At 41.2% G+C, this 17,647-nt stretch overlaps 1 long non-coding RNA gene across 3 annotated transcripts; it reads right to left on the bottom strand.

Annotated features, from left to right (window-relative positions):
• Window positions 1–170: 170 nt before the first annotated feature.
• On the bottom strand, window positions 171–17,552 carry LOC113966776. 3 transcript variants are annotated; one of them, XR_003533950.1, is made up of 6 exons: window positions 17,392–17,552; window positions 16,362–16,600; window positions 15,971–16,126; window positions 14,120–14,290; window positions 12,303–12,559; window positions 171–313 (listed from the first exon to the last, which is right to left on the bottom strand). It is a non-coding gene; the product is annotated as an uncharacterized LOC113966776 (long non-coding RNA). The 3 variants fall into 3 exon arrangements; XR_003533949.1 differs by lacking the exon at window positions 17,392–17,552 and having other exon boundaries at window positions 16,362–17,348; XR_003533951.1 differs by lacking the exons at window positions 12,303–12,559; window positions 17,392–17,552 and having other exon boundaries at window positions 16,362–17,348.
• Window positions 17,553–17,647: the final 95 nt, after the last annotated feature.

Below are 17,647 nucleotides of genomic sequence, written 5' to 3'. Positions count from 1 at the left end.
TTTATGTCTGTATCTGAAACATTTGGTTTCAGTAAGACACCAGAGACACTTCATGAGCCACTGGAGTGCTACATCATAGCAATTAATAACAATTGCTAGGAGATTCTCTTCCAGGGCATGCCAGGCCCCAGTGTGTAAGAAAGGATAAAAAACATCACTACTCAGGTCTTTCAAGTATGCTCTTCCCAACACATAAACTAAGGTGAATACCAACATACAAGTCAGACTTCTTTCTTCTCTCAGCATACTCTTTTTCCTATGATTCAAGTATTGGAACACATTTAATCTAGTACATATCTGGATTATCTTTTACCTAAAAATGTAGATTTGCATATTGTGAGTTGCAACTTTCTCCTCAGAGGATAAGAAAATACTCTTAGAATAAAGAATACTGAATTGGGAAGCAAAAAACTCCAAACTCAGTTCACAATGTAAACAAAAGACCTTGCACTTACTCCACTTGTTAGACATCCTGTCTAGAATAGGATGGCAAATTGCCCAAGGCTTTGTTTATGCTGGCTAGCAAAATATGCTATAAACAAAGCAGAAGACAAACTGGTTTCTAACGTGACTTGTCCAGTCTTCGAGGAATAAAATCCAGCTTTTTAAGGCTAAAAACCAAATCAAACAAACAAGCTAGTGGAAGGATTGAAATGAGCTACATGTAATATAAAAACCAACACAAAACAAGAGCAAGCATCAATGACCTAGAGCCAGAATCCAAGTCATTCAAACTCAGAATAAACAGTGGAGAGACACTAAGCAAAACCAAATTTCTGCAGCAAATACCCATATTTCAGGGTTAGTTTAAAGAGTGAAAGATCTGTTCATGAGCTCCTTCCGGAGACTAGACTAGAATTGTGCCAAGTGTATACACATGTTAGTATATCAGTAAGCACCAGTATATATTCTTATGTTAGAACAACCTTGTATCACATACACTTGCTCTTATCAGAAGCTGGAAGACAAAAACACTCTTCATCCTGCAGTTAACAACACCGGGTGACAATCTGTTAGCAACACAGCAAACAGTGCACTTTATCAAGCATTATTTAATTTTCTTTGGGCACACTTTTCTACCTGTTTCTATATTTTTGTGTCCTTGTAAAGATTGGAGCAGCAGGGTACGAAACCAGGACTAGTAAATGTTACGGAATTGCAAATAATGACATATAAAACCTCTGTATTTTTCATGATAAACAAATTTAGTTCCAACGTGGGCAGTTTTGAAAGGTATTTTTACCTGGAATTCAGCATTTAAGGACTTAATGAGAAATATTTCATGTGATACTCTTAAATGTGAAACTATTAAAAAAAGTGTGAAAAAATTGATATTGATGTTCTTACAAAATGATGCTGTAACACAGCCTTTCAGCTTGTGTGTGTGTATGTCTGTCAGTCTGTCTGTCTTGGTTCTCTCCTCACCCTGATACAAGTGGACTCACCAGCATGTTTCATTGCTCCCTTTTCTAACCACAGTTTCTCTGCATGAAAACTGGATAGAGATGAATCAATGGTGGGAATACAGATGTCATCCCAATCCTGGATGTTGACAGGGTGCACACACTCAGGGAGCTGAAGTGCACTCCTGAGGCACACAGTATAGCTGCAGCTAATGCAGCCAAGAAAAGGGCCTTAGGCAGTAACTGACTTTGCAGCTCTGTCTAATCTGCAGGTTTATAAGAGGATGCCCTCTGACATTGCTCCTTTTGCTGGGTAACTCTTCTTACCTGAGTAGTTCCCTGAGACATTTCCAAACAGTAGATAGATTAATATATATATATAATGGGCACATGCTGCTTAGTCCACTGCAATTAGATATTCTGAATTTTGATGCTATTCCTTTATTCAAAACATGCCCCCAGGAGTAAATATTTTATGGTCAGTGATCTCTAAAGAATACAATTTAATTTCTCATTTACCAGGTATATGTATTCAGAGCTCTGTAATAAAACACAGCTCATAAAGTAATATTATGCTTTGCAAAATAAGTATGATGCATTATACACAGCATATAATTTAATCATTCTTGACTATGGCATAAATGGTTGGAGGTGAATGCCACCTAGATTAATACTAATTACACTTTGCACCTTTATGAACATACTGAAGTACTTATCAGCCATGCACACAAGCAATTTGTTCTAAGCCACACAATGAGCCAGTGGCAAACAAAGGAGAGGAAACAAGGTTCTTTTATCTCCCATACTTCTTCTGAGCCAGCTTCTTGCCAACAAGAATTAAAAGCCATTTCATACTTCATGGCAATGAAGCTACTTTTTGTCAGTGTTTCACCAGAATTGCAACCTCAGTCTCACAACGTATGAAAAAGCTTTGTACAAGTAAATACAAAGATGTATATGTACGTGTGGGTTTTAAATATGGCAAAACATAAACTAAATGGATGAAAGCCTTACAACTCCTAAAATAGCTTACCATGGAAAAGAATACTATTTTTAAAAGCCCACACTTATTATGTAAACCTCAGCATTTTGTGTAGCCTTTAGGTTCACTGCAGTTGTCTGTACTACATTTATATAATTCTTTAAATAACCACTGGGTGTCACAGTTACCAACAGAAAACACTTGGGGGACTTCTCCAGGTTCATTTTAAAACAGACACGTATAATCAGAGATAATACCAATTCCAATACCCATAATATTAATAGTCACTCCCATTCCAAGACCAGGAAATGGTTTCCTTAACAAAAATAAAATTCAGTCAGAGTTAATACAAACTGTTCTTTTAGAAACTAGCAAAATGGAGATTTGTCTTTCAAATTTAGCCTACAGGTAAGATTCTGTCATACCGCACATTTGTGAAGTATGTTCACTGCTAGAGTGGAATAAGGCAATTCTAGACTCCAGGGACTTGAGGAATAATTTCCATAGGCTTTCTCTTTCAAAAATTAAGTGACGTGACAAACAATTATTTCCTCTCCCCTTTGCAAAATACCCATTCACTCAGAGAAAGTCTAAACATTTTGGCAGGTCCCAGCTCTCAGAATTACACAACTAGCAGAAGAACATGAGTTTTCATAGTTTTAAATTTAAAAGTAAGTTTGTGGTCTTCATCACAGAAGAGAAAATGTGACTCCAGTATAATCAGTGACTATCCAGGTTTGCAGACAACAGCTTTAAATCGTTGAAATGCTTCGTGTCTTTGTTCAGATGTCAGCTCCAAAGGCACGAACCAGTGTTCACCCCACAAACGACCCCATGAGATGAGGAGTGTATCTGGTTGGCTGGTTTCACCCACCCACATGTATGCCTTACACCTGGAATACTGGAGAGCTGCTCCATGCATCCAAAGCATAGGCAGCACCAAGTAAACTACCTGCAATTATACAGACTACCATATATGTAATCTATATAACCACAAAGCTCCAGTTTTTAGATGCCAAACAGTCTGAACAAATACCATGAGGCTGGCATGGCTGTGGACATTTGGGAGAGGACACAGTAGATAGTCAAAGGGTGCCATGAAAGCAGGTTGGTGCTCCTAAGAGCCTCGGAATGTCTGCAGGATGCTTGGGAAGCCTCTGTAGTATGCATGCTAAGGGATACTGGTCTGGAGCAGATGCTAAGAGTAGCCAGGGACTCATGTTTGGGATAATTCTGGAAAACAGAGTTTTGGGGACCTTTGCCAGGACCTGTAAGATGTGAAGAGGGAAGAAAGAAGGTATTTCCTATATCTGGAGTTTGACATTTGAGGACTGAATTAAGGACGGTGGGTCAGTTACGGGCTGCCACGTCTCTCAGTCCCTACTTTTTCTTACCCATCTCTAACTTCTGAAATGGAGACAATTAAAAATGGAAACAGAGAACCAACTTAATCCCTGAAAATCAGGCTTGACAGAAGCACCTACAGTTCCTGGCCACAGTTCAGGTGACGGGTGAGAGATACAGGCTGAGACATGGGCAGGTGAGACACAAATGCCAAACAGGCACTGTCATAAGAGATGTGTAACACATGGCAGGCACCAGCCTCTCTCTCATGCACTATGTTTAGGGCCTCAGATTGCCTTAAGCAAATCACCCTGCCCTGCCCAGCATTTTCCAACTCCTCCATTTCAGCCATTTGCTGCCTGATCAGCTAAAATGACTGTCTCAGGCAGAAATGTAGTTTTTTCTCATTTTTTCCTTTAACCTATTTTCATCCAAGTCCAGATGTACACAAAAAGGCACACACAGGAGAATGCAAGCATTATCTAATACATAAAAGATGGATTCAGAGAAGAAGAGAATTAAGCTGTTCTTCATGCCCAGCATGGCATGATAAGAAGTAATGGGTGTAAACTGCAGGTGGGAGTTTTAGATTAGATATTAGAAATGGCTTTTTTTACAGTAGACATAATAAGGACTTGGATAGATTGCTGGAGGAGGCTGCAAAGGATTTCAAAAACAGGTTAGACAAACATTTATCTGGAATCACATTGGTATACATGTTTGCAGACTGGAGCAAGGAATGGATTGCTCAAAGTCCCTTCTAGTCCTGTTTCCCTGTGATTTTATGATTCAAGGACACCCAATGGCCTATTTTTTGCTAGGGACTGGTCTTAAACAAACCTCACAGTCTCAAAAAAATGCCAGCAAAATAATAGGAAGGGTTGTTTTTAAGTAAACATTATTCTAATTCCCTCTTTTCTTACTCAAAAAACCCTCCCACTCTGCAACACATTCAACTACAAAGCTAAATACAGTTGGTAAAGTACTGAAAGCATTAGCAGCATTGATAACACTGTGGCAATAATACAGCAAGTGATCTGAAATCTTTATTTCTTTTGACCAAGTTCTTGCCCCTTATACCTTTCTCTCCTTCTCCCCACCCCAACACAATACCCAATTTTCTAAATTACTTGAGCTTTTATGCACACTTTCATTAACATAGCAGGTGCAGTTATTTAGACCATTAAAGCCCTAGCAGTAGTGTAACTTGGGAGTGACCCCACTGCAAATTAACAGTTCAGACACAAGGGGTGAATAGTGCTTTAAAATGCAGCTGGAAATCTTCCACTGTACCCAAACAGGACTTGGTCCAAGGTCCTTGTCTGAAAGCTGCTCCCTTAACACAAGTCACTTGAGTTGGAGGAGAAAAGCGTTACAGATTAATTCTGGTTTGTGGAGAAAAGAGGCTCTTTTCTTCCAGCTGAAGTTAAAAGCTGCCAACAAACATCAGCAAACCTATTTGGAAATTTTGGACTGACTCCTCATGTGATCTGACTGTGGATTTTTTTCTCCACTTGCTATTGTATTATTTCTATGAAGTCAGTTACCAAAAGCTTCTCTGAGTCAAATTTCCCTTCTCACTACTGTGCCACTATTTGTCTTCCCCTTCCCATCGCTTCTCAATAACTTCCCTTCCAAGAGTTTGAAAGACTGATGCCAACGTTAAGAAAAAACATACAGTGGAATCCCCCCTATTCAAACTGTTCTGTTTATAATACCTTTCCATTTTGTCTCCTCTTTCTAAACTGCAAGCTTACTGGGACATGAACAGACATTCATTTTATGCTCAAATTAAATATCTACAAAAGTAGGGTTCACTGTTCCTGGGCCTATTGGGACTACTGGTACATGGATGTTAAAGATATAGTGTGTATACACTGTAAATAATGCAATGTAATGTAATGTCAGACTGCAGCTACTAACCCATACCTTCCTAAGGAAACAGAAAAAATAACCTCCAGGAATTCTTCCTGAAATATTACAAAAAATTATGAAAAACAGGAGATGTAAAAAAAGGACAGTATGATACATCCTACTGGGAATGCTCCTGTGCTGTTCACAACCCCACGTGTCAAACCACACCAACAACTCTGGATACAGTAGTGGCCACAGAGCAGGGGCCCACAGTGTGTGTTTGGTAATTGCGTCACCTGTGCTACATATTGTGAATAACTTTGGTTTAACTACCTGACTTATTACTCATATAAACCTATAGTTAAATGTAGGATACAGCTGCACAGCTCAGCGCAGCACTCCTACCAACTAGCTCCAAAACAAGATGCTGTATAGGTGTGTCACCAGGGCACTCCACCCCAGCTAATGAGCACAGGAACCAGCTGGGAAGGCGGGCTAAGGTGGGAGACCTGCGTCTTCTATAGCCCCAGCCCACAGTCCAGCGTCCCTGGGGGAACTGGAATGAGGAATAGGCCAAACATTCGAACCATCTTGCTTCAAAGAATTTAAGAAACAGCCTTTTGATGTCTATGTAGCACATATGAATATAAAGATAAGATCTGCTTCTCTTCTAACTGAGGGACCGCTCTAAGTCAGATTCCGGTCCTTCTTGTTCACAGCCACCCAAATTGCTTTTCTTCTGCAGAGCTAAAAGGATGGCAATGTGATCAGAACTTACAACAAGTCAGGTGTTATGTTGTTGCTGATTAATTACATCACTCAATACATCCTAATTTGTTTCAGTGGACCCTGCTGTGACCCCACACCAGCAAGACTTACAAAAAGACTGCACTGAAGCCAGTAGATTTACACAGGTGTAAGCCAGCCTTAAACAAATGTATATCTCATTTGAGTAAACAAACAACAGGCCCCATCTGTCATCTACCTGAACTTATTAAAATAGAAATCTATACCAAATATTATTCAGGTTAATCACCATGAGTCATACCCAGTGAACCTCATTCTGATATTCCTTATTCTTCCTCACATAAAACTTCTGCAGTGCAAAGAAAGCAGGATTAAGCCAAACAATTCCATGAACTCATTAGCTTCCCGCCACAAACACGAATCAGACACGCGTAAGAATAAAGAGCCAGTTTGGCAAGATACCATGATGCCAAGTCAGGTCAGTCAGGTTATAATAATTTTTAATTAACACTCTTCCAAGTTTCAGTGTTATTTATTTGCATGCCAGTGTCACTCAGAACAATACGATCCTCTTTCCTCCCTATGAAAACCTTTTAAAAAAATGAAAGAAAAATTTGCAGCCTGATCTGTACAAAGAGAAATCCAATGTAATGACAAACAAAAATGACAGTTAAACTTGAAACTCCTTAATGAAAACATCTTTAGAAATGAGAAGACTAATATACGTCCACTGATCAAGAAAACAAAAGCATAAATCAGCACAGGTTGAATATCACTGAAGACATGATTTCTACCTCTACTTTTGATTATGTTTATCCAAGCAGCAAAAATTCCCCATCTCTGAGGCTTTATATTGCCTTGCCTCTGAAAATGCTCCCTTTTGAAACATAGCTAGTGCTGTTCTGTGAGGATTACAAAGGCACAATGTAAAATTCAGCAGGTTGAGCATTCTAGAGGGTTTCACTAAAAAAAATTCAATATTTTAATTATGTTCCAAAAATGCCCGACAGTGCAATAACTATGCAATATTATTCACAAAGACTTGTTTCAAAAGTGAGGTCATGGAAGCAGTTGTTGACAATCTGAATCTGCCTAAACTTACTGTATTCAGATTACCTGTAGCTGAAAAAAATCAGATCAACTATCCATAGGGTTTGTTATATACATTATTTACTATTTAAATTATTGTTTATAGGTATACATGTTATACAGGTGAAATGATAAAAACTGCTAAAGGTGTCGAATGGCATAGCTAAAATTGTTATTCCTATGAAAAACTTCAGAACATATGTAAAGTAGCACAGTCTTATTTTTCACATATTTGTCATATATTAACACTATTAATATTTTGCTAACAACATTGATAAAAATAGTAATATTTAATAAATTATAAAAGTAGGATACATAGTAATATATTAGCTCTGAGTAGAAGACAAATTAAGGATGTTATCTGATGTAATCTCCTAAGATTTCAGTGAAGTCATAATATGTTGATACCAGATATTTTAAGGTATCTATATGGTCAACCTTTTATAACAATGCAGTAGATACTCCTAAGTCTCTTCTCAGCATTGAAATAATGCTATCAAAATATTGCTGAAGGAGGCATGCAAGTATCTGTTATGGGGTAAGTGACCTTACAAAATATAAAAATTAATATGAAAAATGAATGAGTTTAGTGAACAAAAGGCATATTTCAGAGTTTTGTTGAAAAGAGAAAAAGGAAAAGAGATTGTGAGAATAATGAGAAACTGCTGGCAGCTTTGTATATTCAGAATGCTTACTGCATTTAATCAGTAAAGGTTATTAAACTTTCATCTTGCTTTTTGTTCCTGTGCATGTATCATAACATTTCTATAATAATTTTAACAGTCTGCATATTTCTAAAGCAACAAAACTAATTGAGCAGCAGTGACTACCCTTTGCTATTTAATGAACTGCATATGTTAGACACTAGCTAAGCCCAAGAGTCACAAGGCACAAACCCTGAAGAATCAAGAGGACAGTGAGCCCTGGGAGGAGCTTTGGGATAAGAGGTAGTAGGTCTAGACCCTCAGAGATCCCTGAAGGACATCCTAGGGTCCTTCCTGGCAATGTCCTTAGAGACCTGCTGCTCTTCAGGTCATCTGTCAATATTGCCCTCAGCATCCTTTCCTGGATAGTTTCCTCCCACAGCTGAGTATTAGGAACCATCATGACCTTGAAGCTCATGATGACAGATCACCAAGAAGGGATGTGAAAGTATAGCTTCAGCTTGGCTTCTGAGCTGCAAGCAACTCATGAGCCATGGGTTGGCCTCCCAGTAACACGGGAGTAGGTGTTCCACTGCCGTAACTCACTGTGGCTGTCAGTGGCACATTGGCATCTTTCACCCAATATGTCAGTTTGCATTTTCAAATCTACAATTACATTGGTAGAATTTAGGGCAGAAGTTACCTCTTTTACCTCAATTCACCTCCGAGTTAGTGATGTACTGTAATGTAGGTGGGCTAAGCTCCCCCAGTGTCACTGCAAGACACCAGAAAGTGATACATCCCATTCTACGATAAGTATCTGGGACTTTGTGGCACCTTTGTGGGTACTTCCACCTCTCTAGAGGAAGCCTAGAAAAATAGCTTGGGCCAAATGCTTAAGTTAGAGATGTATAAAGTCAGGCTAGATTAATATCATGAACTATGTCTTTTAAAAACAAAGTTCTGTCAAGGTTTTCCTGCTAATACCGTTGTTACAACAACAACAGCAAAGCAGATTTATCAAGCTACCTACTTTGCATTTGTGTCAATGCTCCTGGCAAAATGAAATTAGTTCTGTTCAGCTGTGTCTTTGGCACTGCACATCTTTGGCAGGGGGCTCCTAACAACACATGGGGATTCTTTTAGCTTCAGGGAGAGGAGTCTTTGTTTTTTAGGACAGAAAACTCGAGCTCATTTCAGGAAGCATTGTGAGGTTTTGAAGCGGCCATGGTGTGCAATATAATTAGTTACTTTGAGGTGACAGATTTGTTATAATTCGTAAAACTGGTTCCAACTGTGACAATGCAGTAAACAGTACTACCCACAGAAGTATGTCTACATGTGCACTGAAATATTTAAAAGATCAAGCCTTTGATCCTAATTTTACAAAACCCCCCTTTCCTCCTTCCAGCTGGAACTACTTCCCACCATGCCTCCCAGCTCTGACAGTATCCAGCAGGACATGCTCCTCTCTCACATGTGGCATTCCCAAGAAGTGCTATTAAATAGAAATTGCTTACAAAGAAGGTGTTAGTATTTATAGGAAACTAGGAACTGCCTAAAAAATTCTACAGATGTAATTGTATCTATTTTATCATCTTGCCCTGATAGATAAAAATAGGAATGACAATATCTAGGGTGTCCTTCCCATTAGTCAAACTATGGTGATGACTAATGCAGCCAAATGAATGTCAGTAAAGCCTACCTACCACATCATGCTTCAGAAACTCTCTTGGCACTCTTTTTAAGAGAGAAGGCACAAAAGCATAAAGGTTGAATCTGCATGTATTCGAAATTACTACATTATTTGTGAGGCAAAGATTCAAATAAGGTATATTAGTTGCTCCAAACGTCTCAGTAAAACTTATCTCTGCCTATATTTTGCAGATTGTAACCTCTTAGAAAAAAAAAAAGCCAAAATCAACCCCCCCCAAGTATTACAGAAAATTTGGTGAATGTTATGCTTTCAATTTGAGAAATCAGGTTGGTTTAGTACCAAAGGCCCAAATATATTAGTCAAAGACAAAAAAAAAAAAAAAAGAGAAACTCTATGGTACCAGGAGCCTTTGGCAAGGGATCTGAAGAAACTCTTCTGGAAATCATAATGTATAAAGGTCATTGGATCACATGAGTTTAACATCTTACTGCCTGCTGTTAGCCTCAGAAGAAACTTGTGTCCTTCTGAAAGCTTGAGTGATCAGCCTTCAGTACGGTGCAATGCTGTCATGACTCTGTTTCCCACTCCTGCATCTCAGGCCAGTCTAGTTCTGGAACAAAACCCTCTTTCCAGCATGCAGAAAAAGTATTTTTGGGCTGGATTATTAGTGGTGTCTTACGTTCTTTATTACAGTAGCTATTTGAAACTGTAAGAGGTCTTAAGCCTGAGAGCAAGTGCCAGAGCTGATGTACCAACAAACAGTTACAAATTAGATGAAGGGGTGAAGACTTTTTACTAGGAATCTTTTCTCTAATTTTGTGGGTCTTTATTTCTGATGTTAATGCTATGCACCAACAAAGATGGAGAGGCTGGTACATAATGTTGTATTTTAAGCAAAGGTACAGTTGCAAAAAAAACCCTAGTGATTTCCCTTAAAATAAGGGGCACTGAAATAGTAGTGCAGTGACATTCTCGTGATACTAACCTTCAATCTCTTGCCCAAAGCAAATAAGGAGCTTCACTTGCTTTTTTAAACATGGACATGGAAAACCATATATTCCTGATTAAGAAGGGGGAAAAAAATGACTAAGTAATCCCAGGGCTCCAAGGAGCTATTCACAAACTTAATGTTAAGATGTAATCTGGTGATTATGTAATAATTTCCCCTCTCTGCCCATTCTAGAGTGGATATGAGATACTACAGTCTACATGCCTGGTCTTGAATGTTTAGTTCCAGGTGTGAGAGCTCATTGCAATATAACATTCCAGAGAAAACAGAAGTCATATCGAGAAAGGACTAATGTACATATTCTGGGGGAGACAGGTCCTAATTCAAAGGATAAGCAACAGAAGGTGCTGTGTTACTCCACTCAGGGTTAGGCTCTAGGAGCTGTGTGGAAGTTGGCAGACACAATTAACAAGCCTGAAATAACAATTGCCTTCAGAGCCAGCAAGAAGTAAAAAGCAGGGGAGGGGCCCTCAAGTAGGAGAAGTAAAATAACTGCAACAATAGAAGGATAAATCCAATCTCACCTAAAAACACCGATAACCCATCTGAGACCTGGACATGAAATCGACATGCTAATATTAAGGAACACAGGCCACAGGAGACACTCTAAACAACGTGTTTGGAAAGCTTCATGGAAGAAAATCAGTGATAGGCTTTTCTGTGGAATACGTGCCAGCTCCTGCTGCACACAGTAGTCAGAAGGGGACTCCATAAAGAGTGAACATTTACGTCTATCAAGATGTGGAGGAAAAAAAGAAAAGTCCAAGCACGCTGTTATTCTGTCCACTGCAAGTCCTTTGAAGCACTGACATGGTGGCCTACTGTCTTTCCAAATCCTGCCTACACATAACTTCCTAATAGACCTAAAAATGACTGATATATCACAGTATAGACAGACAGATTTTACAAACTGATATCCAAGATAGTCGCAGACAGATAAAGCGTGCATGCAAAGCAAGTCTGACACGTCAGATTCACAGCATATGCAATATTGTCGTGCTGTATATGCTCAGAGAAGTTGCACAGTAAGTACCAGTCTGGCATCACACTTCTTGCACATGCATGTTTTATCTGCCCATACAGGGAAGTCTGAGTTCTCCCAGTACATGGTGTCCTGCACATCCAGAAAGACACCTATGGCAACAGAAATACAGGCAAAACCATGCCAGGTATTCTCTTCTATGAGAAATTGCATTGTCTACATAATAACATGTATTAAACAGGACGTTCTGTACCACATGGGATTCTCAGCACTTTTGGACATTTATCTCTGTGACCACACCATGCTGTGATTGCCCAGGAGAGTGCAAAGGTCGACATTAGTGTATGTACATGAATTTGGTGGACAGAAGACACAGTGTGATTACCTAATATTTAATTAGGTTGCAACAATAGCACTACTGCCCTTATCCTTGCCATGTGAGCTCATCTACAAGGCAACACGATGACGCTACTGACGCTTTGGGACGTAGTATCAGTAACCCCCGAGACATGACAATACAGTTCCCCCCATACCTCAAGGATTCTTCCAGGAATTGTGTTTATAATCACAGCAAAATTAAAGTTGATTTACCTTCTGCTCCAAACAGGGCTATCTTCAAAGCTAAACTAGGTTGCTTAAAACCTTATCCAGCCTAGTTTTATCTTCATGGATGGAAAGTCCACAGCCATTCTGGGAAAGTGTTCCACTACTTGACCACTCTTACTTTGAACTTTTGTTTTCTTATACACAATTGAAATATCTTTGGGTGCAACTTCTCTCTTTTGTCTGTTGTTCTGTTGGTGCTCATCTCAGAGAGAAGCCTTGTGCCGTCTTCCCTATAATTCCCCCTGGGAAGGTGAACACTGTAATTAGATCCTGGTGTAGCCAAACCCACTTCCTCACACAGGACGTGCTCCAGCCCCAACCACCTCACCAGCCTCCACTGACCTGGCTGCTGCTGGAGGAGCCCAAGCTGGACAGTGGGTATCCAATGTGGCCTCACAGTGCTGCACAGAGGACACATATCTGCTGGATATATCCATAATGCAGCCCTCTAGGTGTGATGGCCAGGCCCCTTTCTGCTGGGCTACTCCCAAGGCAGTTGGTTCTCAGCCTGTAACGTTCTATAAGGATAGTCTGTCCCACATTCAGGACTTTGGACTTGGCTCTGTTGACCAACACAAGGCTCTCACTGGCCCACTCCCACAGCTTGCCAAGGCTACTCTGAATGGCATGTGTGGCCTCCAGCATATCAACTGATCCCCCCAGCTTGCCATGGAGATGAGCTGAAAACTTGCTGAGGGTGCGTTCTGTCCCACCCACTGAGTGGTGAATATATCAAACAGGATTTGCTCCAGTATTGATCCCTAATCCCTCCCAGCTGGGCATCAGTCAGACTTCAAACCAATGAGACAATGCCCTTCAAGCCTGGTGGTACAGCCAGTTTTTTCACACACATAGTCTGCCCACCCCATCCACATCTTGCCACTTATAAAGTTATTGAGGAAGTCTACCAAAAGCCTTAATAAAGACAAACTTAAATGGCATACTCCACTCTCCCCTTGATCGCCAAGCCCAAAATCAGTGATATAGAGCCAGACACAACTGAACTTAAACGTGTAACATTTTCCTTTTCTTCATTCATCTACAGTCTTCCAAACACCACGGCCTTTCAAATGACACAGGGGGTGAGCACACAGTAACACTGGCCAGCTCCCTCAACACTCATATCCAGGCCATCTGGTCCAGTGGACTTGTATATGCCCAGCTTGATAGAGTGGACTTTCTGTGAGTAGTCTCCTTCCCACCCTAAACCCTGAACAAGCCACAGAAGCTTGGGAGATGTGGAAAGCCCAAGCCCAGTAAAACCCAAGGTGAAGGAGTCCTTCAGCCTTTTCCTTGACCTTTATGGGCAGTTCAATGACCCAATTCTGCAGCAGGCCCACATTTTCCCTTCTCTTCCTTTTGCTGCTGATTCACCTGTGAATGGTCTTTTTGTTGCCCTTCATGTTGGCTCTCAGTTGCAACTCCAGCCAAGTTTTGGCTTTCCATATTCTACTCCTCTACTTAAGTATCGACCATCCTCTGCATGAAGTGATGGAATCTCAGACCAGTATAATTTGCTTATTATCTGTTGAATGCTTTCTAGAAATGCTGTTTAAGGAAGGTGGTTGTCTTTCATCCATATCTCATCTTTTGGTAGTTCCAAGCATATCCAGGTGCTTGTTCAAATATTTATTTAGCTGGTACTGCGGAAAATGCCATTGTTCTAAATTATTCTTTCTTCCTTTGTTCTTTGTTGTTAGTTGGTTTGCTTCCAGTAACCTCAAATTTGGTGCAGAAGCATAGGAAAAGGAAAAGTATACACACATCCACACCTGATAGGAGGGAATCAAATGATTAATTACCTTCATCATGGAGCTTTGACTGCTAAACCATCTCTCCAGGAGTTTCTCTAATATTTTGTAATATTTCAGCTCTGCTGAAGCAACCTCACAAGATTATTATCAAATAACCCAAGCCCTTAATGAGAGTTCCTTCTTATTATTCAGAATCTGGACTTTCTGACCCATCCTCCTCTAAGGCAAAATGGAGAAGAAAAACAAAAGAGAGAGAGAAATTAGCCAAAGTTTTATTAGTTATAGTCAGGCCATAAATGATAAATTGAAGGGTTTTTTTTCTTTTTTAACATTCCAAGCCTGGAAAATGGAAGCGTTTCTTGCTGTTCAAGCATTTGTATTTAGTCTAGAATGTTCCAAGACACTTTTCTTACACTTAAAGATATCACTTGTTCAACATATTCTACATTGGTCACTTCACTGGTTGTTTTTGATAGGGAGTGATGGGTCTCTTCAGTTTTCTAAACTGCCAAAATAACTAAGAAGTGTTTCTGCAACATTTTTCAATTAAAGATGTGGCTGTCTATAATAGGAAGTGGTTTGAATTACAATAATGTCAGAATTGTACACATTCTGAATAGTTATGTATTATGCCTCTACTTCAGTAACTTTGCTGATATTACAACAACTGTATGTAAGTTTGCCAAAATTTGTCTTTAAAATTCCTCTTCTGAGTGTTTTTAAGTTTGTCACCTGTTACAGCTGAATTGTTGCATTTATTCTCTACTTTTGGGAAACTCTGAAGATGCTTGAATATGATGAATGCATACTTATGTTATTATAATAGAGTCATCTGTCACAAGTGTATTTACCAGTTCATTTGTCTAATTGCTCAAAAAGCTGCACACTTATTTGGATTATTAAATCTGCCTTCTCTCTTACGGGTGTGGAATAGAATCAGGATCCAAATCAGGGCTTAGCTGATGGAAGACTGACAAAGCAGGGTGCCATTACCCCTTTCCTGAGTCTCTATTTCCTTACTGCAGCACAAGGAGGAAAGTCTGCTAGCCAGAGACCTATCTCTCAAGATTCTCTCCTGCTGACTAGGAAAAGCCCAGGAGAAGGAAAAGCTCTTCCCTATGACTAGGAAAGCCATAGGTGACAAAGGAGGACAGCAGGAGAAACTGCTCCAGGAACTTTACACACATGGGCTAAGATCTGGCTGAGGCATGCTCTTCACATGTGGGATTCTGAATCATTCCCCTTCTACACCTTTCTGTCACCTGGGATCCCAAGAAACTTTCAGATGTCTCATCCCAGCTCCCTCTGGCACAGGAGCCGGGGTCTGTACCATCCAAACAATACTGAGTTTCTTCCTCCAGCTCTTCGCGTTTGTGCTGGGATATCTCCTCCCAGAAGGAAGGAGAATATGTGTGTGAGAGGTGTGGGGGGGAGAACTTTCAATAAAATTAGTACGTACCTCTTAAAGATTATCTTTTAGGTTCTTTTCAGCCCCAAACACTACTCTTACTCCTTGAGAGTATTTAATTGAAATGAGAGAGGGAAACTGCAACCCTGTGAGACCCTTTTCTACCACAGCTGGGTATACAGAGCCACTTGCCCATATGACATTACCCAGCTACAGCAAAGGGATTCTGCATTTCTTATGTCACAGACATACTCTACACAGATTCATCAAGACAGACACTAGCGTGTGGGAACAGCAGGGCACATGCAGGTAGCAAAAGCAGTGACTGACTAGGGAAGGCCAGGCTCTGCAGGCAATGTGAGAGCAGTGTGGCAGGGCCAGCAGCTGGAGGGACAGTGGCACCAACTGGTACAGCAGGAAGGGGTTTCTACCTCCCCATTCCGCCCCGAACACTGTGGCACAGGGCAGGAAAGGATGATGAGCAACTTTACCTTCCTGAAACCTAGTCTTGATCTTTAGAGTTCACTTTCAGGTGCTTTCACAGGGTCTGTGCTGCTCTCTGTAGTGTTCCTGTCATCTTTACCCAAGCTTTTGAATTACAGATTAAGTGATGACATCTGGGAGGACCAAGGAAGAACTCAGGAATGCTGAAAAGATAAAGCAGTGGAGATGAGAGGATAAATAGCAGTGGTGAAGCGGCTAAAACACAAGCATTGTCTTCTCCAGCAACGGTGGGTGAACTAAAGAACACAAAATCAACCTCTCCAGAAGACCAATGTTGAATTTACCCCTACAGCCACACCTGGGCAGAGGTCAACAACAAATCTCTTTCCAACCTCTCCCTCCAGTGTAAGATCACTTTGGCTGTTATCAGCCAAATACCTTCTAAGGCCTCTAAACAGGGCCAAGGTATCTGCTTCAACTGGCCAGGCCTCCACATGGTCTCATTTCCTCCTCTGGTTTCAAGTCTTTCATGGATTTTGTCCCTTCACAGACTTCTCCACAGGTCTTGAGCCTGTGGTCTCCCTCAGTTAGAGTTCTTCAAAGTTCCACTCGAAAGAAAGTGCTATTGTCCATACTTCCTAGTTTAACCTAAGTTGGTGCTCCTAAAACCTCAGCTTCTAAAGGGGAAGATGATTAGATGTTAATCTCAGCTTTCATTGAGAAAAAAAAAAGTGTTGTTATTTCCCTTTGGGTTTTGGAGAAAAGCTTGAGCATACCAAAGATAAAAATTACAGGCTCTAAATCAAGTAACGTACAATGTATTATTTCAAGATGCTATTTTTAAAGATGAAGACTTCACTCGTCTCATGACTTTTGACCAGAGACTTGGCTCAGGTTTTGAGTTTGCCTTCCATCACACAGGAAGGACAGCAGGGAGACCTCAGAGCAGAGTCCGGGACCCCAAAATTCCCAGTGTCTTCCAATAGCCTGTCCTGACAAATGTGCCCCAACTCTCAACATTCCTGAAAGATTTACAGCAAAACTGCCATTTCCCCCCTCTTTTCATGCCCGTGCACGCAGTGACTGGGACAGACAAGACCAGTAGCAGGTCTGAAATCCTCCAGTAACCAACTTGGGCAACACCAGGATGTGACTTCATTGAGCATTTCCCTTTCTTTTAAAAAATGCAAACACAGAATCATAAGTTGGAAGGGACCCTAAAGATCATCTAGCCTCAACCCCCTCTGCCATGGGCTGGGGCACCTCCCACTTCATCAGGCTGCTCAAGGCCTTATGCAACCTGTCTATGAACACTTCCAGGGCTGCGGCATCCACAACCTCCCTGGGCAACCTGTGCCAGTGTCTCACTACCCTCACAGTAAAGAATTTCTTACGAACACCTAACCTAAATGTTCCCTGTTTCAATTTGTACCCATTTCTCCTCGTCCAAATTGCACCAGGAAATCACCCGTTGCCGGAAAGTGCCCGGTCACCTGCCCCGGGTGAGACAGGGACGGCCGGTCCCACCGGGACACGTCGGGGCGGTGGGCGCCCCCCGCGCCTCCTGCCCGCCCACCTTCGCACCTCTCCCGCCCCAGGGCCGCCGGGCGCGGGGACACGCCGGGAACACACCCGGGACCCCCGGGACCCCCTCGGGCACGACGCCCACGGCCCCCACAGGCGCCGGGGGACCCCGGGCGGGCGGGCGGCCACCCGGGCGCTGC

This window comes from Neopelma chrysocephalum, unplaced genomic scaffold, assembly GCF_003984885.1.
Source record: "Neopelma chrysocephalum unplaced genomic scaffold, ASM398488v2 Primary Assembly neopelma1_61b, whole genome shotgun sequence".
Lineage (NCBI taxonomy): Eukaryota > Metazoa > Chordata > Aves > Passeriformes > Pipridae > Neopelma > Neopelma chrysocephalum.
This window is presented reverse-complemented; position numbering and strand designations above follow the sequence as displayed.